General features: G+C 44.6%; 1 pseudogene; it reads right to left on the reverse strand.

Annotated features, from left to right (window-relative positions):
• Positions 1–212: 212 nt before the first annotated feature.
• Positions 213–443, reverse strand: LOC101321862 (V-type proton ATPase subunit e 1 pseudogene; annotated as a pseudogene).
• Positions 444–6504: the final 6061 nt, after the last annotated feature.

Raw genomic sequence — 6504 nt, forward strand, 5'->3', positions numbered from 1 at the left:
AGGTACATAATCTTTCAAAGTGTAAAAAAGACGGTAGGAAAAAATACTTCATTATAGAATAAGATATGCAAATATGGTGTGAATGTTTAAGGCAACTGATGGCCAAAATAGGTGAGCCCAAGAAGGTGGTCTGGGTTTGGAGGTGCTTTTGCATCTAGAGGAATTCTCTTCATGACGTCAGTGGCTGAGCACTGGAGAGGGAGTCTTGTCCCTCAAGGCCAAAGATGCTTGAGATACCAAATGGTTTCGTCTTTCAACTCTGGTCCAAAGAGAGGGTTGACTTGGGCCAGAACCGCAATCAGCCAAAAGAGATAGCAGCAAACTGAACAGGTCACTACCATGGTGATGATCGCTCCTTAGGGATGAACCAGGGCACCAAGAAGCCGGCAAAGCCCAGACATATTCCTCAAGATGAGAGGCTCCGTGAGGCTGTTATCCGCCATGGGTGCCACTGGAGCTTCTAGCCCCTGCCCCGTTGTCCCACTTTGGCCTCACCCGGCTGATTTCCTTGACTGGGGAAACATGTTTCTCTTTTGGCTGGCTTGGTCTTCCTCCCCTACCCCCCACCACTTTGGCTTTGTATGGTTTGGCTCAGAGACATTTTTCCCACGAGGTGGACCCGTGGTGCTGAACCCTTTGAGGCCAAGGATGCCAAGTTCTGTGTTCAGGCAGGCAGGCCATTCTGGGTGAGTTTGCTGAGCGGTACAGTATACGTCCATCCAAAGGCTGTTTGACCCTGAACTTTCATGGTAAAGCTACTTGAGAGGGCTGGCAAAGTAGCCATTGAACACAGGGTCCGGACAGCTGCACGTTACCTTCATAGAACAAAAGACTTACCCACCGCCCCTCTAAAGGGGAGGGCAAATCATTGTGCTAAGAGGAGAAAGAGAAAAATACTCCTGCCGGGGGACAGACATCAATAAATCATGCCAGGCTTCTTTAAAATGTTACACTTGAAAACTAATGAAATTAATGTAAATGATGTGTTTCCTGAAGGTCACAAGACTAAAGGGGAAGGTACATGGAATCGGTAGACCTGTTTCTAGGTCCCCACCAATGTACTTTATGATTCCTTCTCTCCTCCATGAAATATTGATTTTCTCCTGACTTAATTGGCAGAAATGTGAGAATAAGGGGAAAGTGTTTCAAAAATAATGTACTTGGAGAAAGGCAATGTAAACATATCCATGAATAAAATAAACACTGTTTGATCATATAAAAGTTTGGATGGAGAAGACTGAGGACGATTTTATAGAAGAGAAAGGCTACCGCCTCTTGATTGAAATTCTTAGTGCTGGGCTGGGAGGGAAGCTGCAGACATTTTTGTCTCAGGTTGGCAGTTCACGTGGCAGCTCTGAAGTCAGATGCCCCCATTCAAATATCAGCATTTCCGATCGCTTCCATGTGACCCTGGGGAAGACAGTTAACCTCTTTAGGACCCTATACCTCATCTGGCAAATGGTACCTATTTCATAGGACTCTTGTGAGGAATAAAGGAAATCATGTAGAGTTTGTCAAGTGATTCGCTCTTCGCCTGGTAAATGTGAGATCTCAGTAAATGGTAGTTATCAATCTGAAGTCATGCTGTAGGAGGAAATATACAAACAGGTTGGCAAGGAGTTTCTATTCTTCCTGTGGGCTATAAATGTAAAGCTGACACACCCTGTTGTCTATATTCTGGGCTTAAGCTGTAACTGTCATTGTGTCACAAGACACCATTTTCCCCCTCCTTTTCCTCGTCTTCTGGCCTATGTTCCTGATCTACTTTGCTCTCTCTTATCTGGATCCTAAGTTAGAGTGGTTTAATATGCCTCAGTGATCTTTGGGGAGCATTTTCCGTACTAACTAATGAAAAGCTCGTATTGATCTAAGTATGCGTTTATATATCTTACAAAGGAGGAAGATGCAAGGCTTTATTTCTAAAAATTGTGATATACATGTGAAATACATATGTGATATACATATGAAAGCATGTGTGAGTAAACATAACATGGTAGTTAATGGGGCAATCTAGATAGCTAGATTCCAGATGAGTTCCCTGGACTATTTTAGCAACTCAGCTGAAATTCTCTCTCCTCCAGTTTCGCGGGTTAAGGATTTCAGTATCAAAGAAACAGCCATAGGAGAGTGATACAGGAATCAATGAACTGATTTTTTAAATAAATATTCTCAAGAGTTTAAAAACAATCGGTATGTCCCAAATGCACAGCGTCCTGGATTCAACTTTTCTGGGGTTTGCTGCTGTACTTTTTCATCTACCGTTTCAGATCGTTGTCTGGGAAGTAATTTTGAATTCTTTAGGACGAACAGTGAGAGATGCATATTAATTTTTATCATACTTCCTAAATTGCAAAGTTAATTATCAAAATGAGATTGCCTTGCTTAGGTAGCTCTACAGTAAACTTTTGCAAACCGAGTTGGAGTGGAAGGAAAGTTTGCTTTTGAAAGATCTAGTCTTCCCCTAACAGTTTGTATGTTTAAGGCCAACAAACACTGAAAAAGTGTTTTCGGGCGATCTGGGCATTTTTGATTTTTCATTCAGGAGTAAACTATTTTGAGTTTTAACACCGAATCTCCATGGTTCTCAAAAGGAAAGGCATAGCAAGCCACTGCTATTCCATGGACAAAATAAATCCTGAAGGAGAATATTGTATCCTTCTGTTTATTCCCATGTCAAGAGTTTATTGATCAAGTGAGCTCTCCTGTAGCTTGGGCGGCCTTTGATCTGCCAGGGAGAAATTGGGTTTGGGATTTTGGCGGAAGGGAGGGGAGGAGGTTGGGGAAGGATTTGGAACGTAATGGCCCTTGTTATCTGTAGTGGCCAGAGACGCCCTGACACGGGCCAGCTCGGAGCTGCTGCCTGGGAGGAGCGGAGGCCAGGGGATGGCCGGCCGGAGCTGAAGGCAGGAGGGCTTTGGCATTTTCAGCAGGGGAAGCACTTAGTTGAAGCCGCTGGAGTGATTTCTTGCTGCTAATAGATTTGTTTCTTTAGAGGCAGATAAGTAAAGGAAACGATGACTTTTAAGTGAATAGTTCCCCTGCGCAGGGCTGGTTAGTGTCAGCTAGTCCGGTGGCAGGAAATACCAATGGGGTTTTTTTGTAGCCCAGTGACAAAAGGCTTTGCTGTCTCCCCTCCCCCGTCCCCACCTTCCCACCCTCGCTCCTTCTCGCCTACAAAACGCAGACGCCGGCCCCTGTGCCCGCTGGTGGAGGGCCAAGGCTTGTCTGAAAGCCGTTTAAGTAATTGCTCATAATTGCACATGTTTCCCCGACTGGGCTTTTACCTCTCCACCCCTGAAATTAAAAGGGGCCAAAGATGTGTGACCTTTTTCTAATGGGATAGGTTCTGGAACAAAGGAATTCAAGGAGGAGGCCCAGGGCCTTTATCAGGGCTCATCTCTGACAGCTGGCCCAGGCCTGGGGGAGCGCGAGCTTGTCCTTTTTCACTTTGGAGGGGCGCAGGGGTGGGAGGGAATTCCTTCTCCCCAAACCTCACAGTTTTGTGTGGTGTGTCTTGAAGTTCTCACTTCTCTTTCTTCCAACACTCTGCCTGAACATAAAATCTCTGCCGGATGCTGAACACCCTTTAATTCTGAAAAGGAACTGACAACGCCCCACGGCAGCTGAGGAGGTCAGCCTCTCCCTGGATAACTCCTTATCTCTGGATAATTCACTTTGCTTCTCTGAACCCCAGGTTCCTCATCTGAAAAACAGGGAAGCTGGGATGAGGCCACCTGTCAGAGGGGCTGGAGATAATAGTATGCAATACGCAGTGCCTAGCACCAAGGAGTCCAATAAATGGTCATTATTTCCTAACTATAATTTCTCAATGTCATTTCACTCCTGTTCCTTTTACCTCTCTGAGCTGAGGAGAGACAAGTTCTAGGCCTTGAATTTCATGACCCAAATTAGTTAGAATTAAAAACACAGAAAGGAATTTTAGAATCATCTAGTCTACATTAGAACCACCTGGGGTGTTTTTCTAACTATTGCTGCTCAAGCCACATGTCTAGAGATTCTGACTTATTTGGTCGGGGGTAGGGTCCAGGTGTTAGTATGTTTGTAAAGTGATTTAGTGTTATTCCAGTGTGCAGCCAGAGTGGAGAACCACTGTTGGTATTGAACCCCCTCGTTCACACGTGAGAAACCTGAGTGAGGCCGAAAGAGCTCTGTTAATTCCTTCATTAGCTCATGGACCCATCCAGTTATGCGTGCAGCATCTACTGTGTGTCAGGCAATGTTCTAAGCATTGGTGGTAAGTTGGTGGATGCGTCTCTTCCTAGGAGAGCACAAAAACTAGAATGGAGACCTTGCTGGGGATAGTTTCCATCTATCAGCTAACTAGCTAGTTGCTCTAAATTGCTTCTTTATATCAGTAAAAGTCATGCCTGGGGCAAGGAGCAATTGGTCATTGGAGATGAGTGGCTGACAGGGATTTAAGCTTCCAGCCCAGATGGTTGTCTTCTCCATGCTGAGATTCCTGTGATCATTTCTGAATCCAAACATCACAGAATATTCTGCACCTGAAGACTCTGCATGTCCTGAGCCATTTTCTCCGGGCTGTCCTCTTGCCCTCAGATTTGCCTCACACATTTGGGCACAGCTCATGAGCTCCAACCAGATTCTGGGCCTGGAAATCCTGCTGACACAAACAAAATGGAGACAACGTGAAAATTCTGTGCCTCGGTTTATGCTATTATAGTTAATGATCTGTCAGTGTTTCCATTATAAACCCCTATTTTCGGGGATGTATAACCCAGTCATAAACGTTCTCTCCAGGCTGAGCTTTGGCACTTGTGATCTCAGCCTGGGAGCCATGTGTGTGTTGGTGTGTGCATGTGTTTTTACAAGGATATGAGGGAAAAAAATAAGTTAGCCATTTTTAAGCAACGGATGGTGAGAAACAGGGGGAGAAAAGGTGGTAATTGATTGCAGATGCTCTTTTGATGCTGCCAGGACTTGAAAACTGCTGAGTTGCTTTGCCCCCCAGTTGGGGATATGAAGGATTGAGATGCTATTCTGTGCCTTAATTCTGTGCAAGAAATGTTAATTGACAAAGTAAAAGTCCACATACGGAGGGGGAAAGTATGAACCTGGGTAGCTTCCACAAGAACAGGAATTGACTCAAGTCCAAAGGCTGTAGGGGCCGGAAGCCAAAGAATCAAAACAATATGCTTCAAAGACAAGTTCCTTTCACCTGGGGCTGGCTGTTTCTCTCCATCACACCCTCTTACTCTATCCCTACTTAGTAGGGGTTGGAGAAGGTACAGCAGGGGCTTCCAAGAACCTGCTTCGCCTAGTTTTTGATGGTAGCCACGGCTGTCACGGTGCGTGGTTGATGGATGGAGTTGTCCATTTTTCCCTTTGCATACACAATTCCAGAAGACTTCCGATAATTTGTATTTAGTGAGATTATGTCCATACACTCATGTGAAAGGCACCAGGATGATTGACGTTGGTTAGAATCCAGGAATCAATCCGTAACACTCAAAAAGTTGTAAACCCTGAACAAAACAAAACAAACAAGCACAACCTCATTTTGTGAGCTGCTTCTCCCACAGATTTTCCAGAAAGATGCTGTTGTTAAAAATCTAATGACTAATCTTGAACAATGAGGAAATATGCAGAAGAGAAACCAGGGCCAGTAAAGTCAGAATCTGTTTTGTGCGGAGACATGCCAGTCCGTCAAAGTGTGAAGCTGCACACCTGGCTGATGAGCACAGAGACCGGGACAGCCTTCATCCCCAAATCATGGTCAGGTGGGGACACAGACGTTTCTACATCCGTTTTCTCTCACCACTATTCAACAACTGTCTGTGGTGGATAGTACTGTGGATGTGTGTTTGTGTGTATATATACACGCACGCACCTTTGCACCATGCCTCCTTGTGCCTGGAATGTTCTTCCCTCCTCTTTGCATGGCTGGTTCTTTCTCCCCATGCTAGTCTAGGCTCAAATGTCACCTTCCCAGCAGGCCCTCCCACCCCGTCACTCTATTCCAGGGGCCTGCAAACTATGTCCTGGGGGCCAGATCTGGCCATCAACCTGTTTTTATATGGCCTGAGAGCCAAGAATAGTTTTTACATTTTTACATGGTTGAAAAAAAACATTTTTGCGACATAAAAATTATGTGAAATTCGAATTTCAGTGTCCATAGAGATTTATTTGAACATAGCCATGCTTGTCATTTACATATTGTCCACAGGGGCCTTCAGGCTACAATGGCAGAGTTGAGTTGTTTTAAGAGAGAGTATTTGGTCTACAAAACCTAAAGTATTTTCTCTCTAGCCCTTGACAGAAAAAGTTTGCTGACCTCTGCTCTAGTCTAACACTACATTTTAGTTTCTCTATAGCATTTGCCTTTGCTTATAAATTATCTTATTATATATTTGCTCGTGTATTTATTTGTCTCTGTCTCCCCACTAGAAGCTTTGGAAGGCAGACCTTTTCTATCATGAACTGCTACATAGTTCAAGACATAGAGGGGACACTCAAAATATATGT

This window comes from Tursiops truncatus, chromosome 2 (assembly GCF_011762595.2).
Source record: "Tursiops truncatus isolate mTurTru1 chromosome 2, mTurTru1.mat.Y, whole genome shotgun sequence".
Taxonomy (NCBI): Eukaryota; Metazoa; Chordata; class Mammalia; order Artiodactyla; family Delphinidae; genus Tursiops; species Tursiops truncatus.